The 19,288-nt window shown below is 40.1% G+C and overlaps 1 protein-coding gene and 1 long non-coding RNA gene across 12 annotated transcripts in view; one reads left to right on the forward strand and one right to left on the reverse strand.

Moving 5' to 3' along the window:
- The window catches only part of LOC122541855 (adenosine kinase-like), a 266,202-nt gene that overhangs the window by 156,131 nt on the left and 90,783 nt on the right, over window positions 1-19,288 (forward strand). The gene's annotated exons all lie outside the window — the stretch shown is intronic.
- Window positions 1-19,288, reverse strand: part of LOC148137441 (uncharacterized) — a 249,878-nt gene that overhangs the window by 119,517 nt on the left and 111,073 nt on the right. The window contains exon 5 of one of the 4 annotated variants that reach the window (XR_015754219.1): window positions 7,927-8,045. The exons of 2 other annotated variants lie outside the window; for them this stretch is intronic. This is a non-coding gene — a long non-coding RNA (uncharacterized LOC148137441). Of the gene's footprint in view, window positions 1-7,926; window positions 8,046-19,288 lie in introns of those variants that run through there. One more of the 4 variants, XR_015754220.1, reaches the window with a different exon arrangement.

Genomic DNA, 19,288 nt, shown 5'->3' on the forward strand with positions numbered 1-19,288 from the left:
TAGAAGTGACAGTAGCAACATGGATACAAAATTGATCCAGCGATAGGAAACAGTAATGGTCGATGGATATTTTTTGTAGTGCAATTCCCCAGGAGTCACTATTGGGATCCTTTCATTTTCTGATAAAAACTAATGTTCTCGATCTCGGTGTGCAGGGGACAACTTCAAAGTTTGTAGGTGACAAAATTTGGAAGAATTGTAAACTGTGAGGAGAAGAATGTGGATCTCTGAAAAGCAGTGGGCAGCTATGTAGCAGATGAGGTTTCAATGCAGAAAAGTGTGAGGCGATGCACTTTGGTAAGAAAAACTTTGAAAGATAACATAAAATAAGGGCTAGAATTCTAAAAGCAGGGGTGCAGGAGAAGCTGGCTGTATATGTGCACAGATCATTGAAAGTGGCAGGACAGGTGGAGAGAGCAGTTAGTAAAGCATACAGTGTCCTTGGCTGTACTAATAGAGGCAAGGAGATGACTTTGAACTTGTATAAAACACTTGTTAGACCCCAGCTGGAGTGTTGTGTACAGTTCTGGGCACTGCATTAAAGGAAACGTGAATGAATTGGAGAGAGTATGGAAGCAGTTCACAAAGATGCTTCTTGGTATGAGAAACTTCAGTTATCAGGATAGATTGAAAGAGTTGGGTTTGTTTTCCTTGGAGACAAAATGGCTGAAAGGCGATTTTATAGAGGTTTTCAAAATTATGAGCAGGCTGAATTGAGTAGATTGGGAGGAGCTGTTGCCACTTGTAAAAGGAACAAGGATAAGAGAGCGTAACATAAGGTGATGTGCAAAACAAGCAAGGGTATTGTGAGAAAAAACACTTTCTCAACACACAGTGGTTAGGTTAGGAATGCAGTACCCAGAAATGTGGTAGAGGAAAGATGAATTGAGGTTTTCAAGAGGGCATTGCAAGATTATTTGGTTAGAAATAATGTGCATGGGTACAGAGAAAAGGCGAGAGATTGGCAATAAGTAATGATGCTTGTTTGAAGAGCTGGTGAAAGCATGATGGGCTGAATGGGCTCCTTCTGCACCATAATAATTGAGATTGTTGCTGTGTGTCTTCTAATGCAGCATTTCACGCATGTGAAATTATTTTCTGCTTTTTGTTAATTTTCATTCAGTTTGTTCATTATTTCCTGCCCATGTATCAAGAGATTTAGTTCGCTTCCCTTTATTGGTCAGAGTATTGAGTACAGGAGTTGGGAGGTCATGTTGCGGCTGCACAGGACATTGGTTAGGCCACTGTTGGAATATTGCGTGCAATTCTGGTCTCCTTCCTATCGGAAAGATGTTGTGAAACTTGAAAGGGTTCAGAAAAGAGTTACAAGGATGTTGCCAGGGTTGGAGGATCTGAGCTACAGGGAGGGGCTGAACAGGTTGGGGCTGTTTTCCCTGGAGCGTCGGAGGCTGAGAGGTGACCTTATAGAGGTTTACAAAATTATGAGGGGCATGGATAGGATAAATAGACAAAGTCTTTGCTCTGGAGTCGGGGAGTCCAGAACTAGAGGGCATAGGTTTAGGGTGAGAGGGAAAGATATAAAAAAGACCTGAGGGGAAAGATATAAAAGGGGCAACTTTTTCACGCAGAGGGTGATACTTGTATGGAATGAGCTGCCAGAGGATGTGGTGGAAGCTGGTACAATTGCAACATTTATGAGGCATTTGAATGGGTATATGAATAGGAAGGGTTTGGAGGGATATGGGCCGGGCACTGGCAGGTGGGACTAGATTGGGTTGGGATATCTGGTCAGCATGGACGGGTTGGACTGAAGGGTCTGTTTCCATGCTGTACATCTCGATGACTCTAAGTTATTCTTCTTTTTCACAATGGATAACCATTGCTTCTTTGCAAAGAAAACATTTCGAGAAACTTAATGAGGTCTGTAAATTACTTGTGTTTTGATACCAAGACTCTTGAATGACAAAGTCAAAGGCTTACATGAATGTACAATCAAAAAATGAAAATCCAACTTGATTATTCTCTGTAAAGACATTTAAATTGCCAATAAAGGTCAACTGACTTTTGAAAATTTGAACATGTTTGTCCATCAATGAGTCTGTATCACCATAAGAAGGGAGGATTTGTTAGAAATCCTTCCGTAGTTTTCTTGTCAGTTGAGTTGTATTGGTTCAATTTTTAAAATTTTGAATACCTTTTCTCAAGACTAGACTTAGTTGTGAAGTTTCATGTGCAGGGTTCACTTTGTGTATAATATCCTGGAATTGGGACCTGTAGATTTCTGTCCTTGCTTGTTATTGTGGTCATTTCTGAAATATTTAGTACCATTTGCAGTGTTGAATTTGTAACTGAATGAGCTGTTTGCTAATGAGACTGCTCTTCCTCTCCATAGAAATGTTACTGTTATGTTAAATTAGTTTCTCGAAAGTATGTATTCGAAAGCATCTGAATGACCTTTGTTGTGGTATAAATAACATCAAGAAAGAACCTTTGTGAAGTACTCTTATGCATGTTATTTTTCAGGATACTATCCTCATTACTTGACAATCTCTCTGAAAAACATTGTTAATCTTTCTGTTGAGCATAAAATGGAGTTCTATGGAACTCATCCTGTTTGCTTTTATTGTTGCATTCCAATGTTACTTTTATTCAGACAAGTGGCTTAAGTACACTGTTTGCCAGAAAGCTACTTTTCCCTTTTGCTGATTCTCTTTCAGCCACCAGATAATCTGTAAACAACTCAGCCAGTAATGTTTGAGTGTTCAGAGATCCATTTAGAAAAGTACTACCATCCAAAGTAGAATTCAAAAAGTATTTACTGACCAAATTTTTCAATGAAAACAAGTATTATTGTTCATCAAGTGCACAGTTTGTGCTATTATTAATTTAACTGCCTGTTGTATTTGTAGTAAACTGGTATCTCTGCAGACAGATTTCACACACTAAATGTTTAGCTGCTATCTGATGCAGTCTCCTTGAGCCAGAAAGTCATTTATTGTCAGAAATTATACACTCACATGCCTGACTTTTCTCTGTGCCATTTGTCAACCTGACATTGATCGATTTTCTGTTACTGTACACTCAAGTACCTGCTTGAGAAGTTAGTAAACTCCATCAAGTCACTTTATAACTCAAAACATCTGGTCAAAGTACTCACATCCACTCCACCCTCTCAGTTCCCTGAAACATTTTTATAGAGTCAAACATTCTTTGGGGTTTTATCGAGTTGTTTTAGGCAAATAAGTCACTTGATGGAAAATATTGCTGACCACCCATAAAGCTGTTTACATGAGTGACTAAGCTCACCATTTCTGTTTTTACACAAGGTGTGTGGAATAATAATAACCAATTCTCTGTGGAAATCTTGCCATTTTTAACTTGACTGGCTTCGAAAGGAAGATATCTATTCTGATATTCTAAATGGCCAAGTGACAAATCATTAATTGCATACAAGTTTGTGACAAGCCAGTATGGAATGGGCAACCTGTTGTGTTAATTCTTGCTTTTTGATTAACTTCCTTCACACATACAGATCCATCACTGCTGCTCTTCGGATAGTTTTATTTAGAAAAGGACATCCTATTGGAAAGCAGCAGGTAATTTGGTTACTGTATCATTTGTTCAAGAGGTGGCTACGTTAGTGTAAGCCGAAGGGTGTGTGGTTGCGACAAGTCTTCATGTGTTTTCATACATTTTTATATACTACAAATTTGATTAGATTTTCAGGTCACACACGCTGTGTCTTAAGATCTCTTTGTTCTTGTTACAGAAATAAGCTCCAAGCTATTGTCTGTACTTTACTAGAAAGAACAATAAATAGGGGAGTGGTGGAGGAGGTTTGTTCAGACTGGAGGCCTGTCATAGGAATTGGTTCTGGGTCCTATTTTGTTTGTCATTTACAAAATGATTTGGATGAGGCATGCTTAGTAAGCTTGCAGATGATACCAAAATTGGTGGCATAATAGACAGTAAAGAAGGTATTTCTACGATTACAAAGGGATCTTGATCAAATGGGTCAATGTGTTGAAAAATGGCAGATGGAGTTCAATCTAGGTAATTGCAAAGTGTTGCATTTTAGAACATAGAACAGTGCAGTACAAGCCCTTTGGCCCTCGATGTTGCGCTGACCTGTGGAACCAATCTAAAGACTATCTATCCTATACTATTCCATTTTCATCCATCTGTTTATCCAATGACCATTTAAATGCCCTTGAAGTTGTCGAGTCTACTACTGTTTCATGCCCCTACTACTCTGAGTAAAGAAATTACCTCTGACATCTATGCTCTATCTATCACCTCTCAATTTAAAGCCACGTCCCCTCATACTAGCCATTACCATCTGAGGAAAAAGGCTCTCTCTGAACACTCTTGTCTAATCCTCTCATTATTTTATGTGTTTCAATTAAGTCACTTCTCAACCTTCTCTCTAACAAAAACAGCCTCATCCCTCAGCCTTTCCTCATAAGACTTTCCCTCCATATCAGGCAACATCCTAGTAAATCTCCTCTGAACCCTTTCCAAAGCTTCCACGTCCTTCCTGTAATGCAGTGACCAGAACTGCGCATAATATTCCAAGTATGTCCGCACCAGAGTTTTGTACAGTTACAGCATGACCTCTTGCCTCTGAAATTCAATCCCTCTACCAATGAAAGCTAACACATCATATGCCTTCTCAACTACCTTATCAACCTGGGTGGCACCTTTCGGGGATCTATGAACATGGATACGGAGATCTCTCTGCTCATCACTACCAAGAATCTTCCCATTGGCCCAGTACTCTTTATTCTTGTTGCTCCTTCCAAAGTGAATCACCTCACACTTTTCCTCATTGAACTCTATTTGCCACCTCTCAGCCCAGCTTGCAGCTTATCTATGTCTCTCTGTAACCTGCAACATCCTTCCACACTATCCACAACTCCACCGACTTTAGTGTCATCTGCAAATTTACTAACCTATCCTTCTATGCCCTCATCCAGATCATTTATAAAATTGCCAAACAGCAGTGGCTCCAAAACAGATCTTTGTGCTACACCACTAGTAACTGAATTTCAGGATGAACATTTCCCATCAACCACCACCCTCTGTCGTGTTTCAGCTCGCCAATTTCTGATCCAAACCATAAAATCACCCTCAATCCCATGCCTCCGTATTTTGTGCAATAGCCTACTGTAGGGAACCTTATCAAATGCCTTACTGAAATCCATATACACCACATCAACCACTTTATCCTCATCTACCTGTTTGGTCACCATCTCAAAGAACTCAATGGTTGTGAGACACAACCTACCATTCACAAAACTGTGTGGACTATCCCTACTCAACTTATTCCTCTCTGGGTGATTTTAAATCCTATCTATTATAACCTTTCCAACAGTTTACCCACCACCGAAGTAAGGCTCACTGGTCTATTATTACCACGGTTGTATCTACTCTCCTTGAACAAGGGGACAACATTTGCTATCCCCCAGTCTTCTGGCACTATTCCTGTTGACAATGACAACATAAAGATCAAAGCCAAAGACTCTGCAATCTCCTCCCTGTCTTCCCAGAGAATCCGAGGCTAAATGCCATCTGGCCCAGGGAGCTTAGCTATTTTCACACTTGCCAGAATTGCTAACACCTGCTCCTTGTGAACCTCAATCCCATCTAGTCTAGTAGCTTGTATTTCAGTATTCTTCTTGACAACTTCGTCTTTTTCAGGTGTGAATACTGACAAAAAATATTCATTTATCGCTTCCCCTATCTCCTTTGCATCCATGCGTAACTTCCCACTACTATCCATGATTGGCCCTAATCTTTCCTTAGTCATTGTTTTATTCTTGATATGCCTCTAAAAAGCTTTCAGATTTTGCTTGATCCTATCTGCCAACGACTTCTCTATCCCGTCCTGACTCCTCTTAGCTCTCTCTTTCGGTTTTTCCTGACTAAAGTGCCCTAACTGAGCCTTCACCTCTCACCCTAACATAAGTTTGCTTCTTCCTCTTAACAACAAATGTGGTACAACAAAGAGGAATAGGACTTATAGAATTAATGGTAGGCCTTTGGGTAATGTTGTAGAACAGAAGGACCTCGAGATTGAGGTACATACTTGTTTGAAGTTTGTGTCACATATAGAAAGGATGGCCAAAAAGGCACTGCTCAGTCCTTTGAGTATAGAAGTTGGTAGGTCATGTTGAGGTTGTACAGGACATTGGTGAGACCTCTTCTGGAATACTGTGTCTAGTCTGGTCACTAAGTTATAGGAAGGATATTATTAATCTGGAGAGGGTATGGAAGAGATGTACCAGGTTGCTCGGTATGGAAAGGCTGGGACTTTTCTCACTGGACCTTAGGAGATTGAGAGGTGACCTTTACAGAAGTTGGTAATGACATGAGGGGTATAGAGAGGGCTAACGGTAGCTGTCTTTTCCCTAGAATGGGGGATTTCAAGACAAGGGGACACATGTTTGAGGTGAGAGGTTGAAAAAAGACATGAGGGGCAAATTTTTTACGTACAGGATGGTTTGCATGTGGAATAAACTTCCTAAGGAAGTGTTGGATATGGGCACAATTACCAAATTTAAGATGTTTTGAAAAATATATGAATAAGAAAAGATTTAGAGAGATATGGGCCAGGAGCAGGCAAGTGGGTATAGTTTAGTTTGGGATTATGTTCGGCCAAATAGTCCACGCTGAAGGGTCTGTTTCCATGCTGTATGCCAGTGTGTGGAATAATGTAGATCTTCTAAAACTAGATCTAAATTGCAGTCATCTCTAGTGCAGGATAGTCGGAATTCCCCCTGCATATATCTTCACAGTTTGGTAACTGCTGTTCACAGGGTCCTGTTAAAAGAAGGTTACAAGTATAATATAGAAAACAATTGACCATTTTTGTTCATTCCTTAATGATTGGTTGTAGTTGTTGATATCCAACAGTAAACTTGTAGCTAGGAACGTTCCAGGAAACTGAAATGTGAGAATGGAATAATGATCTTTTCTCTTGCCCACAACTGAGATTTCTAGTCAGTGTGAAGAAATATTCTTTTGTTGATGAGTAATTGGAAGGATTAGAAACAAGGTTAAAATTAATTATGTTCTGAAGATTAATTTGAGCCAGTGATGTCTACAAAGTGGACAAGTTAACAACAAAGCTTATAAGGATGCCCAGCAAAGTGTTTCACAATTAATTCATAGATTTTTACATTTATTTGACTTCAGATCAATTAATTTTCATTTCACACTCCAACTTCTGGTTTTATTTTGGGTTGCGCCCTGTGTTGTCCCTCTATCTACAAACTAGCCCTTGTTTTGCTTCAAAAAAAATGTTAGAGATTCATTGGAGCCATCCAGTCAAGCTAAGTGAGGTGGAAAGTATGCTAACATTCAATAGCCCAAAACTGTCAGAGCAATGAATGATATCTTGTTAGGATTGCAGACATTTGCTCATTGTTGGAAGCAACTCTCTTGTCAATACTGTTGAAAGGTGTTAATGCCAAGAATTTAATGGGAGGAGAAAGCTGCATTCCTATTTAAGGAAACAAAATCCACTAAATTGATATTTTTCAATTCTTCGTCTCTCTGTAACATCAATTTTGACAAGAAGATAGCGTACAAGGTTGGCATCCTATGCAATCCTTTTCAGATATCATCTGCTAATTATCTTATTGTGTATCTTGGTAACATCTGCTTCAAATCCTGTTTTTGCATGGTACTGTCACATGTCAGGCTGCAGAAGCTACTGTGGCACAATAATGTAAAGTGCAGTCAGCGCGAATTATATATAACCTCAAGTGTCATGAATGTATCTTAGTGTGATCTAAAGATAGAGTCTCTGACATATCTGGCAAGTACAAAGTGAGAGTGGTTATAGTTTTGAAGCTGGTCTCTTTGATTGTAGGCTCTTATGTTCCTTCACTGCAGCAGAGCTACTTGATCATTGAGAATAGAGCAGCTGGTGCTAAGTGTGACAATTGATTATGCAGTTAGTGAGTTCATTGAAAATAATGTTTCAGTTTCTTTCAGGTAGAAGCCCATAGTGTTCATGTTTTCTACTGCCTGGAGTCAGTTAATATCCACTGTTGTGTTCAGGATAACCTTCATTGATCCTGGTATCAAGAGAAAAAAAGATTGACACCTTAAGAATGTTAAGTTACATATCAGAAAATCAAAATGTTTTACATACATGGGCATGCCTTGGATAAAGCACATATAATTAGGCTACTTGCAGTTTATTTTATAACAAAATTTGGAATAAAATGTGAGTTAATATATTTGAAACTTAAAAAATTGTGTGCTCATAAAGTATTAATATAGATCGTTTTCCTCTTCAATCTGCAATTTGTCACCCACACTGCAACAATTATTTTAAAGGTCTTAGTATTATGATTTGCTTTTAGACCGAAAATAGATTTGAAAAGATAAATTTTGAATTTGTGATTGTATTGAAATAGATAATTACCTCTAGAATGTTTGGTAATATTTTGCTATATAAGTAAAATAATGCAACCACCTTAGTTCTTAGTCTTATCTGCTTATAGAATAAACTGCTTTAGGCACATGATTTATGCTGCTTGGCAGCCACGCTCTTGGTGCCTGCTCCTATATCATGTGATTGTGGAAACTGCATTATTAGAATACTTAACCAGTCTAGCAATAGCACAGGCAGCAGTGATGCTGTTCTTCAAGAAAAAAATTTTGAACTAGAGCCAAAAGTGCAGTGGCAGGCTGTTGCCAGGGAACTGTAGTCTGAAGCAATTAATGAAAAAAACTGGTAATATAAAAGAGGACAGAATTGCGTGTTTTCAAGAACGCTTTTCATTATTGATATCATAAGTACAATATATTCATTAAAATGGCCAATTTTACGTTTGAGTTTTTGGAAGGTTAGGTTGTGATTCATCTTCTGTCAGAATGTCTTCCTCCCCCACCACCATGTATGCACACGTAATCTCTGCTGTGCTGCAGGCTCTTTTCTCTAACCATCCAGGAGTAAGCCTTGTAATTTGATACTAGCTGACAGATGCATTTTCTTTCTGCCACTCTGTATTAACCTTTTAGGTCCCAAATTCTTGCCTAAAATATTCTACTGTTTGCTGTGATTCAGAGTTTTGATGGAACGAAGTAGAAACTGAATCATTTGATTTTTGAAAGAACTTGTTCCTTTCTTTCTTTGACTGGCCTCTGTTCTACCAGTATTATTATTCTTAAGGAAAACATGAATGCCAAATATTTGTATGACATCTGAACTTCATACATATAAATTGACTGGGTTTGATAACAGATGAACAACTTAGCTGTTGATACTGAATATCTGTTAACTAGCACATAAAGCAGCAGTGAATTAACTATGTTTCATTATTTAAGAATCCAAATTCTTGTGAGGAGCTATGGTAGAATCTATAGCAGCCCCAATTCCAAGAGTTTTATTTTATTGTCATCAATAACACTACGCAGTCAAAGGTGACAAGGAAAGAATGAATTATTAACAATAGAAATATATTCGAGCTTCAATTGAGTTTAATAGTATTGGATAGAGGAGAGGTAAGACAGTTTCGAGTTTGAAGCCTCATTCCATAGTTGAGTGAACTAACTGGGTTATTGAAATTACCTGTTTATAAATATAGGTCTTAATTGCTTCAGAGCTGTCGAAATGATGGCAGAAAGAGTATTTATTGTCTGCCTGGAAAGAAACAGGATTTTTGGCTAATGATGGCAGTATTTCCAGAGGATTGAGTAAATCCAAAGTTGTATAAGACCTCAAGAAATAGGAACAGGAGTAAGCCATTTGGTCCCTTGAGTCTGCTCCACCATTCAGTAGAAACTGAAAGAATAGTGGAAATCAGAAACAGAAACAGAAATTGCGGGTAAAACTTAGCAGGTCTGGCAGTATCTGTGAAGAGAAATCAGCGTCAACATTTCAAATCCAATGACCCTTCCTCAGAACAAGAAACAGAAGTTCTGAGGAAGGACCACTGAACCTGAAATATTAACTCTGATTTGTCTTCACAGATGCTGCGAGACTTGCTAAGCTTCACCAGCAGCTTCTGTTTTTGTTGTTGCCATTCAGTACGATCAGGACTGATTTGACATTTCTCATATGTCATTCTCCTGTGTTTTCCCCATAACTCTTGATTTCCCCCAGTGATGAAGAATTTATTTATTTCAACCTTAAAAATGCATAAGGACTCCTTTCCAAGAGAGCTGTGTGGGCAGAGTTCAAAAGACTAAACCCTGAGAGAAGATGTTCCTCCTCATCTCACTTTTAAATTGCTGCACCTTTATTATGTGACTGTGTCCTCTGGTCCAAGACTCTCCCATGAGGGGAAGCATCCTCTCAGCATTTATCCTGTTAAGCCCCCGAAGAATGTTATGTGCATCAGTGAGATCACCTCGCATTCTTCCAGTGAGTAGAGTCCCAACCATTTTCACATTTGTCAGAAGATAATCCCTCCATAACAGGGATCATCCTTGTAAACCTTCTCTGAATTGCTCCCAATGAAATGATCTTTCCTTATATAAAGGGACCAGAATTATTCATAGTATTCCAGACATCGTCTCATCAGTGCTTTCCACAGTTTCAGTGACGCTTCCCTACTTGTAGACTTAAATGTGTTTAGACATTCAGGTGTAACTGATATTAGCCTCATAAAGTTGCAGAATCAAGCTCATATAATTTCCTTATAGTTGCTATAGTCTGGATAATGGATACTTAGAGAAGCTATAAATATGTGAGCTAAACAAAGTTTAGAGTCATGGAATCCTACAGCATAGAGACAGGCCCAAACTGATCCATGCTGACCAAAATTCCGTTCACGCTAACCCCCATTTCCCTGCTCTTGGCCCATATCCTTCTAATCCTTTCTTCTCCATGTATTTGACCAAATGGCTTTTAAATGTTGTTAATGGACCTGCATCAACCACTTCCACTGACAGCTCATCCCATATGCATACCACCCGCTGTGTAAAAAAAAGTTGCCCCTCAAGTTCCCTTTTATTCTTTCCCCTCTAAACTTAAATTGATGCCCTCTTGTCTTTAAATCCCAAACCCTCGGAAAAAGACTGAGTGCATTCAGCCTATCTATGCCCCTCGTGATCTTATATACTTCTATAAAATTCCCCCTCGGTCTCCTAAGCTCTAAAGAAAAAAATCCTAACTTGTCCAACCTTTCCCTATAACTTGGACCATTGAATCCAGGCAACAGCCTTGTAAATTTCTTCTGTACTCCTTCCCATTTAATAACATCCTTCCTATACAAGGTGACCAAAACTGAACACAATACTCAAGTGCGGCCTTACCAATGTCCTGTTTAACTGCAACATAACTTCCCATCTTGTATACTCAATGCCCTGACTGATGAAGGCCAGTGTGCCAAAAGCTGCCTTCACTGCCTTGTCTACCTGTGACTCCACTTTCAGATAACTGTGAACCTGAACTCCATGATCCCTCTGTTCCACGACATTCCTTAAGGCCCTACCATTCACCATGAAACTCCTACCATGATTTGACTTTCCAAAATGCAAGGCCTCACACTTATGTCAAACTCCATTTGCCATTTCTTGGCCCACTTCCCCAGCTGATCAAGGTCCTGTTGCAATTTATGATAATCTTCCTTACTGTCCACAATACCACATATTTTAGTGTCATCAGCAAACTTACTAATCATGCCTTGTACATTCTCATACAAATCATTGATATAGATAACAAACAGTAACGGGTCCAGCACTGACCCCGAGGCACTCCACTAGTCACAGGCCTCCAATTCAACAAGCATCCTTCCAATATTGCCCTCTGCTTCCTACTATCAAACCAATATTGTATCCAATTTTCCAGCTCCCGCTAGATTCCATGCAACTATCCAGAGCAGCCTGTCATGTAGACCCTTATCAAAGGCCTTACAGAAATCCATATAGACCATGTCTACCACTCTGCCCTCATCAGCCTTCCTGGTCACTTTATCAAAAAACTCTAACAAATTTGTGAGGCATGACCTCCCATTCTCAAAGCCACTATTGATCATACCCTGTTTTTCCAAATGCATGACTTTCTTAGAATCTTCTCAAGCAACTTGCCCACCACAGATGTTAAGCTGACTGATCTCTTGTACCCAGGCTTTTCTTTGCAGCCCTTCTTGATTAATGGCCAACACTCACTACCCTCCAGTCTTACAGGACCTCACCCATTGCTAACAATATTGCAAAAATATCAGCCAGCGCGCCCGCAATCTCTTATGGGCATTGTTGCATTGTTCTTGGATATGTTTAGTCAGGAACAGGAGATTTATCCACTTTCATATATTCTAATACATCCAACACCACCTCCACTGTGATTTGGACTGTCCCCCAAAATATCAACACTAACTTCCCCAAGTTCTGATTTGGAGATGCTGGTGTTGGACTGGAGTGTACAAAGTTAAAGATCAAACAACATCAGGTTATAGTCCAACAGATTTAATTGGAAGCACTAGCTTTTGGAGCACTGCTCCTTCTCGAGTGGTTCTGATAAAGGAGCAGCGCTTCGAAAGCTAGTGCTTCCAATTAAACCTGTTGGACTATAACCTGGTGTTGTGAGATTTTAACTTTTCCCAAGTCTTCATGTCTTTCTCCATGGTAAGCTCAGAGCAAAAATTGAGAACCATTACTGTGATCTTCTCAGCCAAAGCTATCTCGTGCCTCCTTTTCACCCTCCTGATTTCATTCTTCAGTAAACTCCAGTATTCCCTTTATACCTCCAGGGATTCCTTGATCTCAGCTGCCTGTACCTGAGCTATACCTCTCTCTTCTGGTCAAAGCCTGAATATCTCTCATCTTCCAGGGTTCCCTATTCCTTCCAACCTTGCCCTTCACCCTCACAGGAACATATAGATCTTGAACTCTAGCTCACTTTTAAAGGCCTCTCACTTGTCAGATGTCCCTTTTCCTGCAATAAACTACTCCAATCAACTCTTGCAAGCTACTCCTTAATTCCATCAAAATTCACCTTGCCCCAATTTAGAACTTGAACCTGTGGACCATTTTGTCCCTCTCCATAACCACTTTAAAATTAATACAAGTATGGTCACTGGTCCCAAAGTACATCTCCACTGTCAATCCCGTCACCTATCCTGCTCTATTTCCCAAGAGTAGGTCGAGTTTTGCCCCTTCTCGAGTACGATCCTGTACATACTGCTTGAGGAAACCTTCCTGAACGCACTTAACAAATTCCACCCCATCTAAGCCCTTAACACTCTAGCAGTCCAGTCTATATTCGGAAAATTAAAATCCCCTACTATAACTACCCTGTTGCTCCTGCAAGTCTTCCCAATCCCCCTGCATATTTGTTCCTCTATTCCTGTTCACTGTTTGAGAGCCTATTGTACAACCCCAATAACGTCCATCCCCTTATTTCTTAGCTCTATCCTGTGACAAAGGTGTTCCTCTAACAAGGTTATGTTGTCCTTGGTTTTTGTTTCAGAGAGGTCATAAAAGACATAGACTCTGAAAAGTCTTAAGTTGAAGGGTTTTAGGGCCAGTTTGATTAGAGCTAACAGATACTGCCTCAGGAAACAGGCTTTCGGGTTTAAAAAAATTTGTAGAATGAAAGGGGAGTGGCCAGTTCTCCCAGCTCTGCTTTTCTCTGGTTAATTTTGTTTTTAGCAGTAGTGTTCTAAAAGTTGCTGGACCCAAATAAGCAGGTCCATGTATTGGGAACACTATTATTAAGTTTGGGTAATCGGATTGGTCTTCGGATCGGTTAAGGTATTCTGTATTCTGTTCTCTTTTGTTTGTTTTCATTTGGTAATTTTGTAAATAAATTCTGTTTTGTTTAAAACGAAGTGGTTTGACCAACTGCATCCCTCCTGGAATATCTGTGTTACACCTGCTTAAAGCAACTAGCAAATTTAAGGTGTAGGCTACTTTCTTGAAACGTTTTGAAGGGTCTGGCCCGGTCCATAACAACCCACAAAGTCTCACTGGATGATCCTTCAGTTATTTCATCTTTGATTACTGCTGTGATACTTGCCTTAATCTCAAGTACAACACCACCACCACCAGCCCCCCCGTCCCGTCCCACCTAAAGCACCTGTACCCTGTCAAGCTGCCAGTCCTATCCCTTTCTTAGCCATGTTTCTGTAATGGCTGTAATATCCAAGTTCCATGTACCTATCCACGCCCTGAGTTCATCTGCCTTAGCTGTCAGCCCTCTTGAATTGAAACAAATGCAATTTAATCCAACAGGCATTCCTTGCTCCCTGTCACATTCCAGCCTCACCTGTCTCTTCAACTTACTATTTCTAATTATTTAATCTCCTTTGAGCCTCACACCTCCCTCCCTTGCAGCACTAGCAAATCAGGCCACCAAGATATTGGCCCCCTTCCAGTTCAGGTGCAACTCGTCCCTCTTGAACAGGACACCTCCGCCCCAGAAGAAAATACCAATGATCGAATAATCTGAATCCCTGTCTCCTGCACCAATTCTTTGGCCATGCACTCATCTGCCATCTTACTATCACTAGCATGTGGCATTGGAAGTAATGCAGATTATCTCCTGGTCCTGGTTTTTTAACATTTTTCCTAGTTCTCTGTAATCACACTGCAGGACCTTCTCCCTATTTCTACCTATGTCATTAGTGCCAACGTGCACAATGACGTCTGGCTGCACACTCTTCCCCCCTTGAGAATGTTCTGCAGCCGCTCTGAGACATCCTGGACATTGGCACCTGAGAGCCAACGCACCATCCTGGATTCCAGTTTGTGGCCACAGAATCTCCTATCTGTCCCCCTCGCTATCAAGTATCCTGTCACTAAGGTCCTGTTTACCTTTACCCTTTTCCACTGTGCCCCAGAGTCATTCATAGTGCCACCAACCTGGCTACTGCTGCCTTCCCCTGAACAGTCATCCCCCCCCCAACAATATCCAAAACTGTAATCTTGTCTTCGAGGTAATGGACACAGGGGATTCCTGCAATCTCTGCTTCCTCCTTTTGCTCTTCCTGACGGTCACCCAGCTACTCTCTGCCTGCAGCTTCGGTGTGACCGCCTCACTAAAGCTCTTATCTATGAAATGGTCAGCATTTTGGATGATCCAAAGTGCATCCAGATCCAGCTCCAGCTCCCTAATGCGGTCTCCCAGAAGCTGCAGCTGGGTGCACTTCCCACAAGTGTAGTCATCAGGGATAATGAAAGTTTCCTTGAGCTACCACATCCTGCAGGAGGAACATGGGACTGCCATCTTAACTGTTCTAAAACTAAACAAGAAAGTTAAAAGGACTTTACCTGAGCTTATGCGTACGTTTTGTTGAGTTGCTGCTGTCTGAAGTCTCTCAAGCCAAAATCTTACTACTTATCCCTCCAAGTTTTTTTTTTGGTTAGAGCAGGTGGGAAACACTACTGTGATGTAATGTTTGGGCCTTAAGCACTCCTTGCCACGAGACCCACTACAATCCGCTCTTCAGTGCAGGTGAATGAAATTCTGAAAGTTTGTGAAGTTAATTGGTACAAGAAAAAGACCAGTACTTAATAATCTCACAGATAAAACAGTAGTTGGTGTTAACACATGCCAAAACCTCCCCCCTCCGTTGGTGGGATCTCTTGGTAAGAGAGTCTCACCATGAGGTATGAAATGTGGAAATGAGTGGAATTTGAAATTGCAGTAGAAGTTGACTGCAGGAGTAAAGATAATTTTCATAAATTTATTGGAATGTTACTGATCACAGATTACAACTTTCACAGCAAAATGGCTTGCAATGTATCATTTAATTGCTAAAACACCACAAAGATCTTTAATTTATATTAATTAAGTATGGACTGTGTGTTGTTCAGCCATTATAAACTAAGGATCCTATTTGTAAGAAAAAGCATTTCAGTTGGTCACTGTAACAATACTATGGCTTTAGACGTGTATTTTGTCCTTTTTTTTCATGAAGAAAGGTTGAGATGGAGATGGTGAGCAGTCTGTTCAAAGTCAATAAAGTAAGTAGCTTGTGAGGCCTTGGGGTTTTTTAGAATTTGGAACAATCGAATGAGTGAGATCAGGCTCCCTCAGAACTTGGAGTTTTAGCTTTAGCTTTCAGCAATTGCTGGGGTCTTGAAGCTCTTATTCCTCTCTCTGTGGCAGCCAAAAGTTGGGCTTTTCTTCTTGCTGCTGGAATTACATGTGAGACAATCTATCTTACTGAATTTGCCTTTGCCAAGAATGCATCGAAAGAATGTTATTACGTTGGAACAGTAGTTAGTAGCTGTTTTGTTATGCATTTTGATAGTTACAGTTAAGCCAATTCTTTTCTATTTTTATTTTGTCTACATTTTAACTGTAGTATAAAAATGAAGTGTGTTTTGCTCAATGTCCAATCAAATTGCATCTGGAATGCAACACATTGACCTTTACATTAAGAAAAAGTTAGGGCCTATATATTCCTAATATATTTTGAGGGAGTTTGGTCTGGTCCATAACAGTCACCAGCGCTCTCAATTTTGTTATTTCATCATGATTTGATAGTGCTCAGTTTACTGAGCAAGACTACTTTATGTTCATACAAAAAATGAACATTCTTCAGGGCTGTCAGTTTAATGAGATAAGAGAGGAAGAGCCCATAGGTCCAAGGTGACCCTTCCTCAGAACTGATAGTAGCTAGGAAAGTATTGCTTGATGTGCCGATGGTAGGATGGGGGGAAGAGGGGAAGGAGTAAACAATTGGTAGGGATGGAGCCCAAAGAGAAAGAAGAACAGTTGGACAGACAAAGGAGTCGATAATGATCTGGCTGAGAGGGTGAATAGCTGTTAATGGAGACTGTTAGTGGCTAACAATAGGTAGTATATAATGGAAGACTATGTGATATCAAGGCCTGATGTGTGGGGTTAGGACATGGGAGGAATTCAAGGCCTAAAGTTATAAAACTCGATATTGCATCTGGAGGGTAGCAGAGTTCCCAAGCAGAAAATGAGGTGGTGTTCTTCCATCTTCCACTGAGCATCACTGGAGCGCTGCAGCAAGCTTGAGACAGATGTTGGCCAGGGAACAGGTTAGTGTGTTTAAGTGGCGGACAACTGAAAGCTCAGGGTCTTTTTTGTGGGCAGAACGTAGATGTTCTGTGAAGTGGTCACCCAGCTTATGTTTTGTTTCCCCAATCGAGAGGAGACCACATGTGGGCGGCACGGTGGCACAGTGGTTAGCACTGCTGCCTCACCGTGCCAGAGACCCGGGTTCAATTCCCGCCTCAGGCGACTGACTGTGTGGAGTTTGCATGTTCTCCCCGTGTCTGCGTGGGTTTCCTCCGGGTGCTCTGGTTTCCTCCCACAGTCCAAAGATGTGCAGGTCAGGTGAATTGGTCATGCTAAATTGCCTGTAGTGTTAGGTAAGGGGTAAATGTAGGGGTATGGGTGGGTTTCGCTTCGGCGGGTTGGTGTGGACTTGTTGGGCCGAAGGGCCTGTTTCCACACGAAGTAATCTAAGCTAATCACATTGTGTGCATCCACAGGAGTTTCAGTTTTTATTTAGAAGAATTATCTATTCTTGCATAATCTAGTTTTTTGGTCTGAATATGTTGATCTCGTGAGAAGCTCTTTGGATCCATAGAAATTAGTCTTTAAGAAGGTCAGTTATACAGTTAGTTTTGACAACAGAATTGGGTTTTTTTTCCACTACATGCTGTCTGTCTTTTCATCATCAGTTGTACCTCAAATGAGCCTTCCAGTGATGCTTATAAAGATGGCGGGAGGAGCAAACATATGGCTCAGTTCACTATCTCTCTGTCAAGTCAAATGCTTGTTTCATGGAACACAAAGCTGACTGCTTAGCACTCGTAGTATATTTTACTTGCTGTCACACTTGGTATAATGATACCAATGATGCATGTTAACTTGTGCATGTACGTTTTGATCAGTAAATAAAACTTGTGCATTATTCATTTGAAGACGGGAAGTCTTTTGGAGAAACATTTAATCATGTGATCCTGATTTATTTCACTATTACATGCAGATATTTTCCTGAATTGTTCTGTATCTTGTCTGGATATTTTAGCTTGAACAGGATGTGGAGACTGTTACAATAATTTAACCTATGAAAAGTTAATTATGTATAACAAAGGAAAATGCATGCTCAGCCAAAGGGAGATGACTGGTGATCAAAATATTTGTCAGGGATGAATTTTCAGATTGGCCTTAAAGGAGTGGAGAGATAAATTTGACACATTTTGCCTGGTTTCGCCTGATCCACTGATCAGGGAGATGGGTTGAGTTGCTGTCAGGGTACAAAATTTGTGGTCAGTGCCAAAGCCAATAGTCTTGGTCCTGATAGATATATGATTTTACAGCACATCAAACATTCTAACTATTCCAAATGCAGCAGATCTTACAATTGTCTGTTATTATTCAATAACCTCAATGTTCAGCTATTTATGCAAGCTGAAATTTAGCAAATGATCTGCAGATTTTTTTTCCAAGTTTGGATACCTATTGCTGATGGATGCAATGAGTTATCTTCGAACCTTTGTGCAGATTTTCAATTTAACCACCAATTTAGAAGTCTAGCATAATTGAATTTAAAGTACAGTTATAAATTTCAGTTTACATTAAATTTTATTGAATTGCCTGTAATCAGTGAAGTCAAGCTGACCACTGTTACAAATGTTCTGACGCTGCATAACTATGCATGGAATGTCTGAAGGAACTATTGCAGGAAACAGTTTCATTGTTGTTTGTAACCATCACAAGTGTTCTAGATGACTCTTTGTCATGTGTGTAAAATATAATAGATTACTTCTGTGCAAGGCACATTAGCACAGTCATATTCACACACCTTCAAATTGGAAATCCTCAAATGATGTTTTATCCTGCTGTCTTTCCCACGAGTTATTTGACCATTTATATCTCATCAACTATTAACTCAACTGAGATGAGCTAATTAGCCCCAACGAAGAATTGAATTGCATCTCCTATGTCCGTATCAGAATTCGCTGAATATTTCATGTACTACTGACCATCAAGGAAGCTTTTATTTATAGAGTTATACAGCATGGAGAAAGACTCTTCCATCCAACTTGTTCCTGCCGACCAGGCTCCCAAAATTAAACTAGATCCATTTGCCTATGTTTGGCCCACGTCCCTATAAACCTTTCCTATTCCTGTACCTGTCCAAATGTCTTTTAAATGTTGTAACCAAACCTGCATTTACCATTTTCTCTGGCAGCACATTCCACATACAAACCACTTGCTGTGTCAAAGAGTTGCCTCTCAGGTTCATTTTAAATTTTTCTCCTCACAGCTTAAGGGAACAAACCATTCTATTCACCTTATCTATGTCCCTTATGATTTTATAAACCTCGACAGAAGAACCTCGATTATCCAATGGACATGGGCGGGGAGTACGTTGTT

Source organism: Chiloscyllium plagiosum, unplaced genomic scaffold (assembly GCF_037043375.1).
Source record: "Chiloscyllium plagiosum isolate Xiang-an unplaced genomic scaffold, Cpla_swu_hap1 HiC_scaffold_43, whole genome shotgun sequence".
Classification (NCBI taxonomy): domain Eukaryota; kingdom Metazoa; phylum Chordata; class Chondrichthyes; order Orectolobiformes; family Hemiscylliidae; genus Chiloscyllium; species Chiloscyllium plagiosum.